General features: G+C 35.6%; 1 pseudogene; it reads right to left on the bottom strand.

Moving 5' to 3' along the window:
- Positions 1-15,752: 15,752 nt before the first annotated feature.
- LOC143411814 (thyroid receptor-interacting protein 11 pseudogene) lies at positions 15,753-19,060 on the bottom strand (annotated as a pseudogene).
- Between the last annotated feature and the right edge of the window lie 2,174 nt (positions 19,061-21,234).

The following is a 21,234-nucleotide window of genomic DNA, read 5'->3' as shown; positions in this document are numbered from 1 at the left end:
AAAATACACAAGTTTGAACAATAGAGCATTCTGGGACTCTGTGTGACTAGAACACATGTAGGGGTAAGAGTCCTCCCAAGGGATGGCTAGCCTTCATCTTCTTCCAAGATGTCCCCTAGTCCTTAGTAGTCTTGTAACCCCTCTTGTGGGAGTGCAAGTGTAAAGACACAATAGAGAGAAGTTGATGAGTGGCACATTCATTGTCAGGAGCTGTGCACATCCATTCAATTGGATGGACTACCTTAGTGTGTTGGATAAATGGAAGTTCGAATGCTTCTTTTGTATTACCAGGATGGCCTAAGTAATAGTCAATCCTAAACTGCCCCAAAGAAATGGTATAGATAGCACTATAAAATATTCGGTATAAAAGTAATTGGATTTTCTTTTTGTGTCACAAAGTAAGAAAGTATTTGGAAATGATAGAGGCCTGTAAAAAGGACAAGGGAATTGGCCTGAAGGGATTCCCACTGACTAAATCTGAAATAATTTAAAAATTTAAAAAAAATAAGCTCAGGGTTGGGGTTGTGGCTCAGTGGCAGAGTGCTTGCTTAGCACGTGTGAAGCCCTAGATTCAATCCTCAGCACCACATAAAAATAAATAAAATAAAGGTATTGTGTTCAACTACAACTAAAAAATAAATATTAAATAAATAAATAGAAATAATAATATTGTGTCCATCCACAGCTAAAAACTATTTTTTTAAAATAAGCTGAAAAATATATTAGAGCCTATTAAATGAGACAGAAACCCATGAGGTGATATTAATCAAAACAAATGTAGAAGGGAGGGCAGCTCCTTACCTTAGAAAGCCAACTAATGAATATAGAAGGACAATGTTGGAAACAGAGAAGTTATCAGGGGCAACCATAGCAGGAATAATTGATTCAAGCAAGAATCATCAATGAATGATAATGGATAAAATATCAATGAAACAAGATATTTATATAGTCTTGTAGTACATGTATAAATTATAAAGGGAAATAACAGTTAACTTCAAAGTGGAGAAATACAGCATATAAAATAGCCTAACCAAATGTTCAAAGTTAACACTGCCTGTAATGGAACAAATTGCCATTATGTGTCACCTAATAGGACACACTGAGAAGAACATAGAACATAAACTGAATCCAAAGGGAGGAAACATCAGATGAGCCCAAATCAAAGAATATTTTACAAAATAACTGACCTAAAATTTCCAACAGTGTCAAGGTCATTAATATGTTTATACACATATATTTTCATATTCTCTCCATCCATCCTTCCTTGAGCTGAGCCTGGGTGAGATCAGAGCTATTTTCAGAATCATGAGGCAGGTTTCTATTTCACCTCGAGAGCAATCTGAGTCTTATTCAAACCATCAAGCCAGAGGTGTCACAGAGATATACAACTGGTTTTTAAACTTAGAAATAATTATGGGCTACAAATATGGAATATATTATATTTTAGGATTAAGAGAGCCAGAATTATAGTACTAATCAGCTACTACTGATTGCTGTGAAACAGTCCTTAAACATTGTTAAGAATTGTATAGGCTCACGTAATCCAAACAAGACTAGAACACATGTTTGTTTCTGATGTTATATCAGGTTTTCTCTTTATTGGTGGTCTTGGATATCATCATGAAGTTGACATAATACTGACTCACAATTGAATGCAGCACTTTCCCCTTTGCCTAACACAAAACCTATTTAATCTCTAATTTTCCTTGTAGGGATGTTGTTCTTTATGGAACTGTTATTCACCCCATGCCAGCAATGTAAAATTGTAAGCACTTTAACAGTCCTTAATGTACTTCTTTAAACAAATATCTAAACTAATGAAAATTATGCAGTATTAGTCAATTCTTTTAGGATAAAACCCACTGAAACTCAATGACACCACAGGGATGTCAGGGAAGAATTGGCTTCATATTTCTTCAGAACCCTGGAAAGTCTCATAAGAAGACTGCACAAGCATGTTTAGTTCTTCCCTACATAAAGTTGGAAAATGAAAGATGTATTTCTTTAATTCCATTCCAGAAATTAAAAGAAAGATAAAATTACTGGATGCTAAACCACCATTGGCCTAATTACCTAATTGCATTTGTAAGGATTATTTTTCATGAATGCTGTTTGTAAAACAAAATAAGCCTGAAAACAGTCCTGAATGGCTAAAATTCCTATTCTGAAAGAAAGATCATCAGCTATCACCTGGAAGGGGCTGGAGCTCACTGTCAAAATCACCACAATCCCCACCACCAAAATCACATTGTCATGTTTTACTTATTCAGTATTGGTTGGGGGAATTTCTATCTGCCCTCTCTATTTCCTATGTTTCAGGTGAGTGCAAATAATGCAGATCTCTCTTATCTCACACTAGGAGTGAAGACATGGCCTACATCTGACCTATTGCAATATTCTATTTCTTGGCCACAGTGACTGGCTCAGAGGTGGGCATGTGACCTGGCCAACCTATTGGAGCACTCTACTGAAATTACAGGGAGAGACAAGTCCCTTCTGTTGGAATTGCCAGTTGTGGAAACTATGTACTTGATGGAGAACTGCATTGTGAGCAGGAAGCCACCCCAGAAAAAAGCATGGCAGAGAGGAGAGAGACTAGGCATCATGACATGTGTTCAGCCCTTGGTTTGGTCTGTGCTGTAGCTCCTAGAACTTCTTGATTCTGTGAGCCAGTGTACTCCCTTTTGTAACTTAATTTATTGTGAGATAAAATTTTTGTCATTTTCAATGCTCCTGACAAACATCATTTTACATACTTATTCATTTCATAATAAATCTGGAGTTACAAGGTATTAGGTACTGGAGAAAGGCATTCTTTTAACTAATAGCCTATATTTCACATTCCATATTTATTCTCTGAAGTCATAAATGACACACGACTTGGCTGCATCATGAGTCAGGATGACAATCAGCACAAAGTTCTTGCCCTAAGAGATCTGCTACTAAACAAAGTCCATGGTGAACTGGAGCAAAGAAAACAGAATTATTAACTGGCAACTTGCAAAAGTATTTTTAAATAAAAATAAATTTGGGGCCTATTAGGTTAAAGTTAAAGAGGTTTCTTTACAGTGCAAATTCTCAAAATCAGATATTTATTAATCAGAAGTACATCTCTTAGAGGCTAATAAGTTTAACAGTATTTCCCAACAGTATAAACATGGATTCTTATGAAGAATGTGTCTGAGAACATACTTGAAGAAACATCAGGCTCTATGTATCTCTAAAAACAGCATGTTTTGTCTGGTCCTGAGCATTTTGCCTGGTCTCTTTCTTCTCCTTGGTATCTGACCATTTTATCTCTGGTAAGTATCTTCATAACTCTCTTGTTTGCTTACAATTCTAGTTCCTTATTTCAATTACTGGCTGACTATCCACCATTATCTCAAACTCAGTGTATTCAAAATGCCTGAGCCCTGTCTTCTCTCCAGCTTTCCTGATTCCTTCAATATTCTGCCATTTGCCAAACACTCAAACTAGAAACATCCAAGCAATTGCCTCCATGGCCCACACTCAGCCAGTCTCTATCAGCTCACACCCAGTAATTATCTTGGACTCACAGTTGCCTCACATCACTGGGGTTTTTTTCCCACTATCCACCTCTCTTAAGTCAAACTTTTCCTATGCAATGAGCTTCAGCAACTCCCAATCTTAGGGAATGTGAAGATCTTACTGGAGCTTTCAAATAGTCTACTTTCTCCTCTGCCTGTAGTTCCTTATTGAGTCACTGCCCAAAGAGACCTTTGCTTTGGTCACATTCTCTTACAATAGGCTGAAGGATGCACTGAGGACAGATCAGTGTTGCCTAGAGGCAAATTTCCTTTGCTTTTTTTTTTTTCTAGGTACTGAGGGGTACTTAATCACTAAGTCACAATCCCAGCCCTTTTTTTATATTTTATTTAGACACAGGGTCTCACTGAGTTGCTAAGTGCCTTGCTAAGTTGCTGAGGCTGGCTTTGACCTCGCAGTCTTTCTGCCTCACCCTTCTGAGCCATTAGAATTATAGGTAGGTGCCACCACACCTGGCTCCTTCACTTTTAGAAATGCCCTGTGTCAGCAATTCTGTGCTGAAACTAACCAACACTCTGTTTTCTCCAGTTTGCTAGCCCACAGGTTTCTATGCTTAGACCCAGAACTCACCCCTACCTCTGCTTTAGCATGAGCTCAGCTACTTCTTTGGAATGGTTTGTGTTGAGCCTGGATTTGTCCTTGGGGCTTTGTGCTTAGCTGTATTTACTCACTGTGGCAACTGCTCCCAGGTCATCACTCTATTTGTGGTGACCCAAGCTGTGGCATAAGTCTTCCTTTTTATTAGGGAAACACATCGTGCTCATCCTTTTAGGTATGTTTACAGTTAAGTTTTTTGGAATGCAATGCTGAAATGCCTTTCCCTCATCTTTTAACTGTCTAAGTACATCAATTTTAAAAGCACAGCCTAAGCTTCAACTCCTTTGCTTATAAAATTTATCAGCACAGCCACCTCTGCTGTGAAACACTATAGCACAAGGGCCCAAATTCCCTCATTTAACATTGAACTACACATTGTTTGGCACTTGCTGCTAGTTCACAATTTTCAGTTTTGTCTCCCCAATTATATAGTCTAATCTCCCCAAGAATAAAAACCATGATGGATATTCTGGTATTTCCCTGTAGGGCCTACTTTGGCAGTTCCACTGTAAGTGCTGTACCAGAACAAGCTGGCTAATGATTTACAAAGGGCTCAAATATCTATTTTTTGTCCAGAACCTCTTGAATTCAATAGATGACAACTTCCAATGACACAGCTTGGATCACCACCATCTCCCTAGGAAATTGTGGTTCATTAACCTTACTGGAGCCAGGCCTAAACACTGTTGTTATATAGTTATAAATAAACTAGAAATACTGAGGTAGAGGGAACCAACAGAATTTAAAAGAACTGAGATTCTAGATATGGCAGAGGGGTGGGAGGGAAAGGCTGGGGGCAGGAGGTTAGCAAGGATGGTGGAATGTGATAGCTATCATCATCCAAAGTACATGTATGAAGGCATGAATTGGTGTCAACATACTTTATATACAACCAGAGATATGAAAAATTGTGCTGTGTACATGTAATAAGAATTATAATGCATTCCAGTGTCATTTTTTTAAATCAATAAAAAAGAACTGAGATTCTCAAGATAAAGCCATAGATTAAAAATATGACATGACAGGAAAACCTATCCACCAAAAAAAAAGTATTTGTGATGACAAACAAATGGAAATATTGTTGTTCTTTAGTTTTTAATTTTTTTGTTGTGGACTAAATGAAGGGCCTTGTGTTTCCTAGGCAAGTGCTCTCCTCCTGAGAAACATTCCTAGCCCATGTGAGCATATTGGATGTGCAGGCATTAATTATGGCTTGGGATTTCTGGAAGGCTATACCCTACTAGAGAATCTCCTTTGAGATTGTAGTTAAAAGTTTATTCATATTCAGAGTATGACTAATAATTCACTTTTTTAATGTCACAGTTATTTCCTGGGTACACAAACATGGCTGAAATAAAATTAAAATGAAACCACAGAAACAAAGCAATTAGAGAAAGAAAAAAACAACTCTAATTGAATGAGATGCCAGCTTCCTCTAGAACAGAACAGCCAGTCTAGTTTCCTGGCTTTGTGCCCCAGCCAGGCTTCCATTGTGCCCAGGAGCTCCAGGGCTTCACCTTTCCATTTTAAATGTATTGCATAGTTCTCTATAAGATAAGAGCAGAGGGCATGGGTGGCTCTGATATTGGGTTATAGGCTGTAGAAGAAATATGTGTGCTGTGCTTTGCCTGGAATGAGAGCAATAATTATATTGGGGAAGATCATTTTAATACCTCCATCTTCCCACCAGAAAATTGTGCACAGGTTCAAATAAACCAGTTCTAGAAAATCATTTTAACGCTTGTCAGGCCTTGTTTCTTGTTATCATGTGAATGTCTGTTCCCTCTAAAACTCCTATTGAAATTTAATTGCCACTGTAACTATATTAAAAATTCAGATATTTGAGAGATTATTTGGTCATCAGGATTCTGCCCTCATGCATGGGGGCTAGTATTACTATAGAAGAGTAAATTTATTTGTCTTTTTTCTCTTTGTCATTCAATCTTAGGTGACCTAAGGATGTAATAAGGGCACTACCTGGGAATCAGAATGGCTAAACCCTCTGGAGTCTTGATATTGGACTTCCCAGACTCCAGATCAGTGAGGCAGTAAGTTTTTGTTCTTGACAAATTATCCAGTCCATGGTATTCTGTTAAAGGAGCACAAATGGACAAAGATATGTCTCTTTAATCACTTGTATGAAACTTTAATTAAAAATTTTAATTTTGCATATGTATGAACAAACTTTAGTATTATTTTTAAATTTATATTTCTTAAACTGAGGGTAGAGATCAGTGGGCAGGAGCAAGATTTGAAACAATGTTACTTATCACAACATTGATATCAACAGGGCACAGAAAGATGAGTTCTTTTCCTACCTCTCTGGGCAGAAACATATAAGAAGGTGGGTACAGTTAAGAAAGATACCCTTAAATACAGACCACCAGGGCTTGGAATGTGGCTCAGTGATAGAGCACTTACCCAGTATGTGCAATGCCCCTAGGTTTGATCCCTGGCACCACATACATGTGTGACACAGCAGACAACTTTTCTACAAAGATTCTTACTTAAAAACGAAAAACAAAATAAAGTTATTTAACTTCTGTGATTCAACTCCATCCTTGAGGAGAAGCTACATTCCTGTGGGACCCAACCTTCAATGAGCAACCTTGTGAACCATCTTCTGTTACTAGCCCCTAAAGGCACCTGTAAAGCTCTGCTTACTATGAATTCTGCTATTTACTCCCATATTTTAGAATAATATTTTATTTATTATTACTATTATTGTTATTGTTATTATTTTATAGTACTGGGGATTGAACCTAGGGGTATTCTAACAGTAAGCTATATTCTCATCCCTTTTAATTATCTTATTTTTAGACAGGGTTTTCTTGGGTGATCCTGAACTTCAACATTTCTGCCTTGTCCTCCTGAAGGGATAGGTATGCACCACCACACCTGGTTTATGTTATCTTTACTTTTCAGACATAATCTATTGACTTCCTACTATGAAAGTTAAGGATTATTTTACCTTTTTCACCTCAAATACATATCATTTTCCTCCTCTCATCTTCCTAATAGAGTGCTATCATAAACAATGAATATTAATTATTTGTTACTACATAAGTATGATAGTATGCTTCAGTGTGTAAAGAAATGTGTAATTATATACTACTATATATATTTCCATTAAAATAATATACATTACTATGTAATTAATACACTATTTTTATATACTACTATTACATACTTTGCTATTTCATCTACCCCAGTATTCAATGTACTATTTAAGGACTCTTCATTAATTCATAACTCTATTTTATGTATCTACCTCTAATTGTTCCACAATTCTTCACCAAACCTGTGAGCTCTTCTCATGTCACCAGTCTATCACATTACTAGTTCCTTTCTATTGTTAAAAAAGACATCCAACTGGGCACCATGTAGTCCCAGGGACTTGGGAGGCTGAAGGAGAGGATGCAAGTTTGAGGCCAGCCTCAGAAACCTAGTAAGGCCCTAAGCAACTTAGCAAGACTCTGTCTCCAAATGAATGGAATGAATGAATGAGTGAATAGGCTGGCTGGAGATGTAACTCAGTGATATAAACTCTAGGTTGGAAATGATTTTCCCTTTGCCTTCTAATGCTGCCAAGAAAGCCAGCGCCATAAGGATTTCTTTCTTTCTTTCTTTCTTTCTTTCTTTCTTTCTTTCTTTCTTTCTTTCTTTCTTTCTTTCTTAAATATATTTTTAGATGTAGATGGACACAATATATTTATCCTTATGTGGTGCTGAGATTTGAACCCAGTGCCTCACATATGCAAGTCAAGTGGTCTATCACTGAGCTACAACCCCAATACTCCCATATTACTCCCATTAGGAATTGAGAGATGATAGTATAGAATTTTCTACCACATTTTATATGCCCTGTTTTCCACTGCCTCCAATGTTGAAGATTTCATCATTGTTTCATTATCTATGAGGCTCTAAAATTTCAGGTGGATATGCTTTCCCATTTGTTACACTAATACCTGTCGTTGTTCCATGAAATTTTCTTAAATTACTTTTTGTGTGCTTTTCTGCCCTCTTATTCTCTTCCTAGAATTCATATTAGATAAAATTCCCTATCTTCTTTTTTTGTCTTTTAACTTCCTTTGTGTTTGAGAAGTGTTATCTAATATCCAATACCTTATATTGATTTTTCTTAAACTTCTATCACTTTTTAATTTTCTAGAGATTTCCTTGTTCTTTGAAGATTTCCTACATTAAAATATTATCCATTTTCAGTTTTTGATTGTAATATATTTTCTTACATCTCTGAAAATATCAATTGTCCTTTTGTGAATTGTTTTTCTACTATCTGTACCACTCCTATATTTCAAAGTTCTTTTTTTCTGTTTGTTTGATTCTATCCATTGTGTAAGAAGTTACTCATTAATATTTAAAAATTACTTCTTAAAAAAGTGTCTTTTTGGCATGAGGGTAGGGCTGGTGAACAGCCAAGTCTTTGTAAAGTTTTAACAAAAGAACTTGATGGTCATCGTTATCCAAAGTACACGTATGAAGATGCGAATTGGTGTTAACATACTTTATATACAACCAGAAAATAAAATAAGAAGATAATTTATTTAAATCAAAACAGAAAAAAGGAAATTTAAAAAATGGTTACTTTCTGCTCCATCTTTCTAAAGATTTAGCCCTGTATCTGGAACTAGCCAGATGACTTAATCTCTAAGAATGTATTTATATCATATGTAAACTATGTTTTTCAAAAGAATTAATGGGAACTTTACATAGAATGTCCATCAACCTGTATGTAGTTCCATTTAATGCATGCATTTCTCTCCCTAATTATTTATTTTGCTGTATGCTCTCTGTGGACACAGATAGAAAGATAAATGAAAATTATTCCCTAACAGTGATAAAATGTAATTAAAGGATTGCTTAATTTTCTACTGCCTTCAGGAAAAATCTCATGACCTTGATAATATGATACAAGATTAATCTCTTGCATTTTCTCCAGCTTTCCTATACAGCCTTCCTAGTGTATCTAACCATACTGAGCTCCTTTCTATGATCCCCAAACTCTCTATTATAATTTCAATACCATTGCAATACATTTAACTTTTCTTCTCTCTTAAAAAATATATATTCTTGTCCTGGGCACATCACTGTTCAAAAAGAATTATGCTAATTTCCTGTCAAGAATTGTATATGTGTACACACACACACAAACACACACACACACACACACACACACACACAGATGGCAGCTTCCTTGGATCCAAGTAAGGAAAAGGGCAGAATTCAACTTTATCTCTTCCTTGTATGGTCTCACTTCTGCCCTATCCTAAGTTGTAGGAGTGTCCATTATAGCTCTTGCCTTTTGTATGGTAGGGGAGAGCCTGCTGTCAAGAAGCACAAGATAGAGGAGAAAGTCAAGATGCCTAGGCAGCCTCTATACAGAATTTTGACTAATATTCCAAATTCTTCTGCTACCCACACATCAATCTCCAGGGCTACCCAATGCCTTCAAGACATAAAGCTAAGGAAGGCAAAAAACTAAACAAGAAAATGAAGAAACACAGCACCAAATTTGACTTGCTCTTTAATGTTCTCAGGACTTAGTTTCAATGATGTATATTTTGCTGTGTGTTTTTCAGTATTCTTCTAATTTGTCTTTAGAATAGGCTTAAACACTATAATCTTTTGCTGACAATTTTGTCCTATCATTATTTCCTGCTTTCCTTCAAGTTGACAAGTTTAGGCAAAGGCCATTTTTTCAATTCCTTTTGGGGGCTTGACAAAACTTTCTCCAAACAGGGTTATAAACAAAGCTTTCATTTTAACACTAGGATACATGATGAATTACATAACTCATTGGGTCATGATTTAATGTTGGGTATTTAGGTAACACTGTTTCATTTTAGTTTGCTTTGTTTGTATATAAGCATTAAAGTATTCTGTAGCCCAATATCACCTAAATCCTATGTTTCTAATTTTTATTGTTTACTGAGTATTCACTCTGTGCCAGGCATTTATCATATTTTTTCTTATATAATCTTTAGATTATGATTAGAAAATGAGGTTTTGAAAGAATAAATCATCTGTCAAAGATCCCATACAATGTTCAAAAGAGATTTGAAACCTGGTATGTCCACTCCGAATTTCATCCTCTTAAACAATATGCTATACTGCTTATGAATAGAAATCATAATTATGTTTGTAAACAATGATAAGAAAGTTTATTTCTATAGTAATTGTGATGTGTTGGCTCTATATATAAATGTCCCAAATAAGTTCAGCATTGTAAGAATTATAGAGCCATTAAATATGAACCTATTCATGGGATTTGACACCTCAATTTATAGTAGGTATATTCCTGAGTTAATTTACTTTCCTTATATAAGGAAAATTGCCTTAATAAATTTTTCTAAGGTTGGCTTTTTATTTATTTATCATATTGCTCAAAAATATGTGCTGGGGGTATGGTAACATTCAGAATAATGATCTTAAATCTAGTCATGAGAGAAGAGAGCTAAAATATTCCTGCTGATGATTTGAAAAGAAATTTCTCCAGGTTAGGACTTTCCTAGAGACTGAAAGAAAGTTGATATTTCTATTTTAACCTTAGTTTAAAAGTCAATAAATCCCACAATTTTCTTAGTTTATAGGGATGTCAGTCTCCTTGTATTGCCCAAAAGGTTAATGAAAATACAGTTTCCGTAAAACCATAAACTTGCTGATTTGCTAGTCTCAAGGAGGTGGTTACTGATTTAATTTTAGTTGTCTTTGACAATTTCAGATAATCTTGTTATCAATGGAAGCATTACTTCTGGAAGAATGCAGTATCAAGTGGCAGGTTTTAGTTTTTCTGAAATACAATGGATATAAGAAAGGAGCCCCCTACACATGAACCCAGGGGCATCATCTCACTTGAAAACAGACTTCTCTCCAATTCTTTGCTGAAACCAAGCTCCCAGTTCAAGAAGGGCCCTGCACACCTGCAACTGGTACAACTCTAGGTAACTACATTTCTCAGAGATAGCATGACATCATTTAGTCTGTGTTCTCAGTACTCCCTTCCCTTTTCTTTCTTTCACCTCTCTCTTTCTATTCACATTCCATTGCCTTGCTTCTCAAAATCCTCATTCTTAGGTCACTGTCATTATTCTCCTCAGGCAGTTGGTTGATAAAGACTTAGTTAAGCCAGTGGCATGCTGAAGCCAAACTGTACCAGCTTATGAGAGATAACTGCTCAATATTCAGGAATTTTACAAGCAAACTTTCAACTTTTGGTAGATAGTAATCAGCCTTGGAAGAAATGCTTATACCCAGGAAATTGGCATTGTTAACACTCCCTACTGGCCTGTGAGGAGCTGGTTTATCTGCACACCACTGGGTATTACACTGCCCAGAGGAACTTTCAGTCTTATTGGGTACTCTTGAAAACCTTAAAGATTCAAAATGAACTTTCATCTCTGAAATTTCTCTAACAAGAAACATTTTCTAACAGGGGTAAGTGATAAAAATAATAGAGTCATTGCCAAGGGTTACCACATAGGCAAACCCCTGTAATCATCTTGGACAAAATTGGCTCTACAGATATATATCAGTAGGAGATATGACAGGAAAAGGTCAGAAAGGCAATGTCTTTCTGGGTTAAGATTCCCAAAGATACATGTACATGTAACCATTACATAAAACAATTCTGTAACATTGACCTGATAAGACAGACTTCTTCCGAGTTACTGACCAAAACAAAAAATGAAGCATGCTTTCAAAGAGAGTAACATGCTTCTTACACCACCACAAAAGATGTGGAGGTAATTCAGTATGGAAGCACTGAAAAATTAAATTTACTAAACGCCAATTGAATAATCTAATGATTTCTAAAACTGAAAATAGGTCTTAATATTTTACTGAAATCTTCCAAAGTCAAAACTTCTGGACTAGTAGTTAAAGAAAGGCCAACATTTGTTACCTAAATTGCATTGAACTGCACTTATTCATAGTGTCGGAATATTTTCTTTAAAAGAGGGAATGGATCAATGGTGCTTAATATAAATTAGTCACCTTTTCCATGTATTTCTTTCCATGTTTATCTAAGAATTGATTGTGTGCTAACTCTGTACCAGTCACTGTCATGGCTATACACAAAAACATATAAGATGTAGTCCCACATTGTGTTTCAGAAAATTCTGTGCATTTCAAAAATAGATGGTGAAGGAAGTACTACTGAAAGCCGTCATAGAGATTCTACCAGTAATATATGGAGAAATCACTTTCTGATTTGCTTACTATAATTAGAAAATGACATTTGAAAGTTTTTACCTTTTTGGTTCCAAAATAATAGTCATCAAAAGCCTTTGAAAGTATATGATTTGATTTCTAAGGAAAAATGTAATGTAGCTTTATTAGTATTCTTGAGAGGAACACAAATGTAACAAATTAAAAGTATGCTTTTTAGGGAACACCATGAAATATAGCAAGAAAAAGTTTGTTTTATAATTAGCCCATGTTTCTGAAAATATAGGGTCTCATTTTAATAATAATGGATTTTAAATAATGGGTGCTAGGAACTATGGTTGTAGCAACACTTTTATTTTTATGGTTGTTTACTATTGTAAAAACACATGTTCCTGTCAAAGCACATCAAATTCATGAGCACATTTTATATGCAGAGCTCAATAAATATTCTCTTGCAAGCTGTAGTTGTTTGAGCCAATCCATTAATCTGTGTCTTTTAACTGGGGAGTTGAAACCAGATCATTCAGGGTTATTCAGGGTTATTATAGATATGTGTTTGTAGTTTTATGATATTTTGGTTTGTTTACTACATTTAATTCTGTCTTTTCATTTACTTGGTTGCTCTTCTCTTGGTCATCATCTATTTAGGAACTTTGGGAGTTATTTTTGGGTACATCTTTGTGAAGTTTATCCCTGAGTATTCTTTGCAGTGCTTCTTTGGTGATCATAAGTTCTTTTAGTTTATCCCTGTTATATAAAGCTTTTTATTTCTGCATCAACTTTGAAAGAGCTTTGCTGGATTTAGAAATCTTGACTGACAAAATTTTTCATTAAAAGCTTTCTTTGAATATCTCATTCTGGGTCTTGTTCTTCTTTAGGATCTGAGTTCAGAAGCCAGAAGTGAGCCTTAGTTGCTTGCTCCAAAATGAGACCTGATGGTTTTCTCTTGGAGTTTTTAGTGCTCTTTCCTTCATTTCTATGTTAGGTATCTTGATTATCATGTGTAAAGAAAGAAAAAGTTGAAAGTGAGAGAAAATTTTTAAAAAAATAAAGAAAAGCTTATATATATTTATAGTTACCATGTATTTTGTCTTCCCTTTTTGATTTTTGTAAATTAAGAAAAAAGACAAATCAAAAGTCTCCAACCCATGCTAGGTGAAATCAGAGAAGAGGAAAAAAACACACCATAGAGCAAATACCTTTCTGACACCTGCAGCTTCCAAAACCACTAAGAAACCTTTCATTGAAATTAATTGTATGAAAATTTATATTAAATTATGTAATGAATATTAAATAATCTGATTTATATTAAATTTTAAATTAAATTAATTTCTTTATATATTATTAAAATAATTTAAATAATATTTAATAACTTTTAAATATAAATTATATTTAATATAAATTAATTTCATTAAATTAAAAAAGTACTAATGAAATTTTAAGTGCTGCATCAAGAAACATTTAAATTAAATGTAATAAAGCAAACAAAAGTAATTAATAAAATAAATTTAAATTAAATGTAATAAAAACTAATTTATATTTTTTTATAATTTATATTTAAAAAATTATTTCATATTAAATTTTATTAAATTAATTTTAATAAGAATGTTCTTAATGGTTCTAGAAACCACAGGTCTCAGAGAAGCAATTGACACATAATCTGCTTTCTCTCCTCTCCAACTATGCCCAACTCAAGCTGGAAACTTTTGATTTATCTTTTATCTTAATTTACAAAAATAAAAATGATTAATTTTAACTACTCTTTTTGTTAACCCAGAGAAGTGTTTAGATAAATAGTCCAGATTTTAATGATACATTCTTATAAATTAACTTTTCATTGGTTTGACTCAAACTTAATGTGTAGAAAATATTTTCCTTATGAACGTAAAATTTAACCCCTAGAAAATTGAATTTAACCTAAAGTGATTTTTTGGACAATTTAAAATATTTAAATGGATAGATTCATAGTATTTTGATTAAAATAATCTTATAGTTGATCCACTAAATTTCATGTTTGGGCCCTCCAACTGTTATTTTCTTTTAGTAGTTGTACAATGTTTTCTTTGATAAAGAATTCACAACTTCTTGCTACATCATATTTTGTTTTCATATTCTCTAATTTTGGAGATATATCTTTATCAAATGGTTTGGATTTTTCTTCTTTTCTGTCTGTTATTTAAATGTATCATTTTTATTTTAATACAATTAAATTTAACAAGTAATATTATAAAAAAAGAGGTTTAGCTGTATAGTTCACTGATATTGCTCTGATTCACAATCAAAGTATTTAAGAATTGATTACTGCATATGGTTACCTCATAACATCAGAACAAATTTAATAAACCAAAAGTGCTACAGCAAACAAAGAAACAAACAACAATGTAAAGTGCTACATCAAAAAAAGAAAAACAAATACAAAACCTGGTAACTCTATATATCAGGTTATTTTCTTTATCTTTTTTTCTACAAATATATGACATTTTTTTCCAAAAGGAAAAAGTTCCTTGTGTTTATGGGTTCTTTAAAGTGCTAAATCATCTGTGGTTTGAGAATCAGTATGGCCTTAAAAGGTCCTTTAGTACAACTCTGGGGCTGTTGTCAAGCGGCATTGGCAATAGTGTACAGGTCAAATGAACATGCCCAAGTCCACCAGGTCCAACCAAGTCCTTCTGGGTTAATAAGAGTCATGGCTTCCAAATGGGGAGCCAAGAATGGTTCTTCTATCAGCTCTGGATTCTGGTGCATTTTTCAAACTTCCTGGTAGTTTTACACCTTGCTTTCTCCTTCCTGGTTAATCTAAAAGTGGGGGAATATGTCGGAAGCCATTCTCACACGTGACTGGGTGACTCCCAGTTAGGGTCTGAGGCGCTCTGGCTGTGTCGGAGCTTTCCCGGCCCTCTCCTGTTGAGAGAACCTGTCCGTGTGGGGGTGTAACTGACCACTGACCCCGGAGGCCCAATCACTGACCCTGACCTTGGAGTGCGGCCCCCCTTCAACCTTCATTGGATGGAATTATCCCCTGAATTTCTTGCTCCCCAATAAAAGGCTACTCCCTGGCGTGCTTGCTCTCTCTCTCCTGCTAGCCCTGAGTAATCCTTGCTGCCCTGCCGGGCGGTTAGAGGAGGGAACCAGAGAGGGGAGCCGTCTCGGACCTGGTCATAGAAAAAGGTAACTGAGTCTGTGTGTTTATTTCGATCTCGCTAGCTAACTTTTATGCCAAGAACCTCATTAATGAAACCATTGCACTGGCCGCATGGTAGAATTGGCGCCCTCATGGTATGATCAGAAAGTTTGGGTGGTAGAATAGCTGGATGAGATTCTGTTTCCAGAAATTGAACAAAAAGTCCTGAAAAAGAACTATTAACCCAGTTTGCTCAGCTGGTCTCAAAGGTATGTTGGGGTCACTTTTGGATCTTCCTATTCAAAATGCTAATCCTTGTTCTCTTTTCCATCATGAAGGTCTGGAGTTGCTGCTGTAGGTCAAGGACATCCTAGGTTTATGGAACTAGAGACATTCTACCATGAAGAGCTTGTCTCTCCATGTCTTTATGCTGGATAATTTGAGTGAGTTTCTGAACCTCATCTTTAGACAGCTGATCAACCAGTTTGGTTAAAGATATATTCTTTGAATTCTGAAGTTTAATCTCAAGTACTCGTTCTTTGATTCTTTTCACAAATTTTTTTTCCATTTTGGCTTTACGTATGGCATGGTTTTCACTCCCATTTTCTATATTAAGGCTTTTCACTTTTGTAGCTTGAAAACTATCAGCATTCTCTGTTTGAATATCCTGTCTCTCTTCATGCCCCTGGGCTTTTATTTGCTCAATGTTTTTCTGCAAATTCTTAATTTCCTAAACTTTTTCTAAAAACAGTTGTGTTGTGCAGCCTTCATCTGTTCATACTGGTATTTAAATTTTTCCATTTCCTCCTTCTGCTCCTGTAGAGACTGAAGTAGTTGCATTTGACTCTGGTTTTGATATTCAATGACCTTTTGATGATGTGTAACTTCCTCTTCCAGATGATTCTTGATATTCAGTTGAGATACCTCAGATTCTAGTTCTGTGATACTATTGAGGGTTTTAGGCTCAGTCACAGTTACAACCCAATTCTGCTGTCCCCTAAGTCTTTCCAATTCTTCTTGCAGATGAGTGTTTTCTTCTTTCATGGAGCTGAGACTTCTGTCTTTTGGCTCTATGGTCTGCCTTAAAGTTTCATTTTGTTTTAAGACCTGAGAACATTTATCTAAATCCTTTTGCAGTGCTGAACATTCTTGAGTTGGTCAATAAAAACTTCTTTCTCATTTATAAGTTGCATCAATTGCTTCTGTTCTTCTAAACAAGATTCCAACATTTCCTTAGTTTCTTTTTGATCAGTAGCCATTTTCTCAGTATTATTTTTGAGTCCTGCTATTTCAAAGTCTTTCTCTTCACTGAGTTGCATTACATGCTTCTGTTCCAGCTGTAAGGCAGAGGTATTCCAATTATATATATTTGAGAGTTCCTGAATGGTCTGCCTGTAATTGTTTGCTTCTTCCAACAGTCTCTTCTTGGCCTGACACAGTTCTACTTGTATCTGTTATTTCTCTCTTTTGAGCATCTCCATAATAGTGTCTTTTTCTAGAGAAATTTAGTTGTTACTAGCAATAGATTCTTCCAACTGATACCTTTCATCTTCGCATGCTAAAATCAACTTATCATTTTCCATTTTGAAATCAAAAGCAACTTTCTTCAAATTTTCATTGAGCTGTTCTACTTCTGCAAGAATTTGCTTCAAGTTAGTAATTTTGATTTCCTTGTCGTTAAGCAAGTTATCCTTAAAATTTCTGTTAAAGTCTTCATTAACAGCATGCTTAACTCGTATTGAACTCTACATAGTTCCTCCTCCTTTTGGCTAATGTGTTCCTTAAGTTTCAGGTTTTCCTATTGGATGTCTAAACTACTTTTTTGTGACTGACTTAGCTGACCTACTAAATCTTCGACTTTAATTTCAAGCTTCTGCTTGGTTAAATGCAAATCATGGAGGCTCAGCGCACTCTCAGTTAACTTTTCTTTCTGCACATGCAACTCTTTAGTTATGTCTATATTATCCTCCTCAAGTTGATGAACTCTCTCTTTTTTATCATCCAGATCTTTTTTCAACTTCTTGATTAGACCATCTCCTTTATTTTGATGTTTTGATAACTCATCTATTATCAAATTTATGTGCTTTGTAGCTTCACAGTGCTCATTGTCCAGTTCTTCTAACTGGGCTAACAGCATTTTCTTTTTATTAATACTCTCATTCAGTTCTTGCTCCTTAGCCTCCAAGTTCAGTGTTAAGTCATATATTTGTGCACTCAAATTCATGTCTATTGAAGCCACACTTTTAATGACTTCATATTCCTAGCTCAATTTGCAAAGTGATATCTGAAGTTCTTCCTTTTCTTGACTCAATAATGACTTCTCTTTTTCTAAAACTTGGACATGCTTTTGAAGTTTCAGATTGTCTTCAGCAAGACTGGTATCCTGTCTTAAACTACTCAGTCTCAGTCTTTCATTTTCAGCATCAGACAGGGCTTGCTGTAGTCTGAACACTTCTCCTACTGATGAACTCTGTGGAGGAATTGTTGCCTTTTCTGCCACAGGATCACTCTGCTCCATCACAGAAGGCTGTAATTTGCTACATTCCTGTTTCAAGTTTTCACACTCTTCAATTATTTGTCACTTTTCTACACTGAGCTTCTCTTTTTCTCTCTTCAGGACATCTCTGTCATGTCCTGTAGAAGATAATTTTTTTCTTTATTTCTTTTATTGTATCCTCAAGTTCTTTGATTCTTCCTATGGACTTTAGTTTTTCAGTTTGTAGAACCTGAATAGTGTTTTGCATCTCCCAGACTTGAGACTCATCAGTTACTGTAACTCCTGAGTCACCTTGGTGTAACAGCTTTTCAAGTTCTGCAATCTGTCCTTCATAGTCATTTGACTCCTGGTGATGCTGGTGATTTAACTCTGCCAGTTTTTGTTGATGTGCATTCTGCAAAATGGACATTTCATGTTGGTGATGATCCATGTTCTGACTTCAGTTTTGTTCCAGTACCTTAATAGTATGGTGTATTTTGCAGATTTCACTTTGATATGAATCATGTGCTCCTTGTGCCTGCCATTAAGTCTCCAATGGCCAACTTCACATTCAAGTCTTCAAACTTAATTTGACAATCTGTTCATTTCCTGTTGTGATGAAATTATGTCACTAACGTCCTTGGCATTGTCATGGAAAGGTGAAAAATATTGGCTGACTCTATAACCAAGGTGCACTGGTTGCTGGTACACCACCTGCTCCTGAAGGTACTGATTGAGTAGCTGAGTGCAGGGTCAACATCTGCTCCTGTAGTGCCATATGGATTGCTTGAAGATGGCTGATTTCTACCTGTTTCTGTTGCAGTTCATTTTGGTATCTTGAAGGTTTATTTGAAGCTGTGATGCTTCATCCTTTTTTCCAGATCAGTACAATATTTTCTAAGTCTTGTATTCTTGGATCTGAACCTTGATTCCATGGCTTCAATTTTCTTTCTCCAACAATGAAGTGAACCTTCTTCCACAGCTTTGGATACCTCCACAGGCATATCTATGGTGCAGTTGAAGACTTGGCCAGTGGGGGAAGCCAAGCTGCCTACCACCTGACCCTAGGATTGGCCCAAGCCAAAGCCTAGGCTTCTAAACTATGAAGACATTGCTAAAGCTTCAGAGAGACCTCAGCTCCACTCCAAAAACCACTCTATGGCCATCCACCTTCCATCTGAATGTCCTGGAGTGTTGATGGGGTCAATTATGATAAAAGCATTCAGAATTTCAGGCAGAGCAGGCTTCCTGCCACCCTTGGTGCTCTGCCTTAAACATAGAGTCCTGGCCTGGGTTTTGACTAGGAACTTGCCACTAGGGGCTCAGTCACCCCTGTGGGCCTCTGATCCCTCCTTGAACTTTCAGCCCTCTGGTTGAGTGATTTCTCCCTCAGAATTAGTGAGTCCCCCAGCACATGATCCTGCAACTTCCATGCTGGCTGCCAGAACACATTCATCTGAGAGCTTTTACCCTGCCTTGGAGGCCTGAAGTTGAAGTTCTGTCCTCAAGGACTCAAGTTCTGTTTTCTATGCAATCTAATCTGTTGTTGATGGTTTCCAGTGGAATTTTTTTAAAATATGACACCGGAATGCATTACAATTCTTATTACACATATAGAGCAGAATTTTCTATATCTCTGGTTTTATACAAAGTTTTTGCACACCAATTCATGTCTTCATACATGTACTTTATATAATAATCATCATTACATTCCACCATCATTTCTAACCCCATGCCCCCTCCCTTCCCCTCCCACCCCTCTGTCCAATCTAGAGTTCCTCTATTCCTCCCATGCTCCCTCTCACTATCCCACTGTGAATCAGCCTCCTTATATCAAAGGAAACAATTGCCATTTGTTTTTTCGGGATTGGCTAACTTCACTAAGCATTATCTTCTCTAACTGCATCCTATTACCTGCAAATGCCATGATTTTATTCTCCTATATTGCTGAGTAATATTCCATTGTGTATATATACCACATTTTTTTATCCATTCATCTATTGAAGGGCATCTAGATTGGTTCCACAGTTGAGCTATTGTGAAGTGTGATTTGTGTCTTTCATTTCCATGAGTTCTGAGGGGTTTCTTTTCAATATTTCTATTTCTTTATTGAAGTGGTCTTTTATCTCCAATATTAGATTTCTTCATTCATTTCTTAGATCTTCTTTTAGTTTAACATTTTAATAATCATTTTTTATAATCTTTGTCTGAAATTTCATCTACTTCCATATCTGTGGGATCCTTTGTTGGCAGATTCTGAATTTGGGAGATTTCTTGGCCTATTTCCTCATGTTTTCAGAGGCCTTGGTTGGACTTGTGCATCAGTTGAGATGGATTCTCCTTCCTCTTTTAAGTCCTCTTGAGAATAGTTATCTTTTTTGCTTTATGAGATATCTATCTCAGAGTGCAACCTGTGGTGCCCATCTGATTGTTCCTCTTTGGAACCTGTTTGTTTTTTGATTTGGGGATCTTGTTTCCCCAATTCTCTGCCCTTGAAGTAACATGAAGGCTCAGGTGGGGCTAGATTATCATGTGTGGAGTGAGATTTGCTGTTACTTAAGTGACTGAGTTGTGAGTATTGTTCTGCAGCAAGATCTCGATTCTATGAACTTGAATTATCCCAATCACTTTCCAGCCCCTCTTACAGGAAGTAGGAGCCAGGAATAGCACTACTGTTAGCAACAAATGTACAGTGTCTCATGTTCACTTTAACATCTATATCAATAATTGCCACCTATAGAGGAATGTTGAGGTGAGCATCAGTACCAAAAATAAAAAATAAAAAATCATGAACTCAATCAAGAATTAAAAATCAGATGTTTACTATGTCATGTATTCTATCAATAATCACAACAACATGAATGGGGTAAGAATTCCATTAACTAACTAATTCTATTAGACAGTGGAATTAAATTTTCTTAAGTAAAGAGAAAATAGGGTAGGAAGGCAAGAAAAGTTTGAAATATGTTAAGTAAACAAAAGAGAGTCAGGAGATAGGTAGCTGATGTGAACTATAAAGACAGAATTACAAAAAAATTAACTAAAAGTAATTAAAAGACAAAAGAGGATAGGGAACATGAAAATTTGTTATTGGGGTGGGCACAAACTAAAGAAGTGGGATTATGGACAAAAACCAATAAACAAACAAACAAGCGAATCTAAGATCAAAATAGTTCAAGCCTATATATATATAATTGTATCCCACCTAATCAAAACAAGGCTAAATCACAAACAGATGCAAAAGAAAGAAATTAAATGAAAGTAAAATTACATATATATGTATTTT

This window comes from Callospermophilus lateralis, chromosome 12, assembly GCF_048772815.1.
Source record: "Callospermophilus lateralis isolate mCalLat2 chromosome 12, mCalLat2.hap1, whole genome shotgun sequence".
Classification (NCBI taxonomy): domain Eukaryota; kingdom Metazoa; phylum Chordata; class Mammalia; order Rodentia; family Sciuridae; genus Callospermophilus; species Callospermophilus lateralis.
The sequence above is the reverse complement of the archived record's forward strand: the minus strand, read 5'-3'. Positions and strand labels throughout refer to the sequence as shown.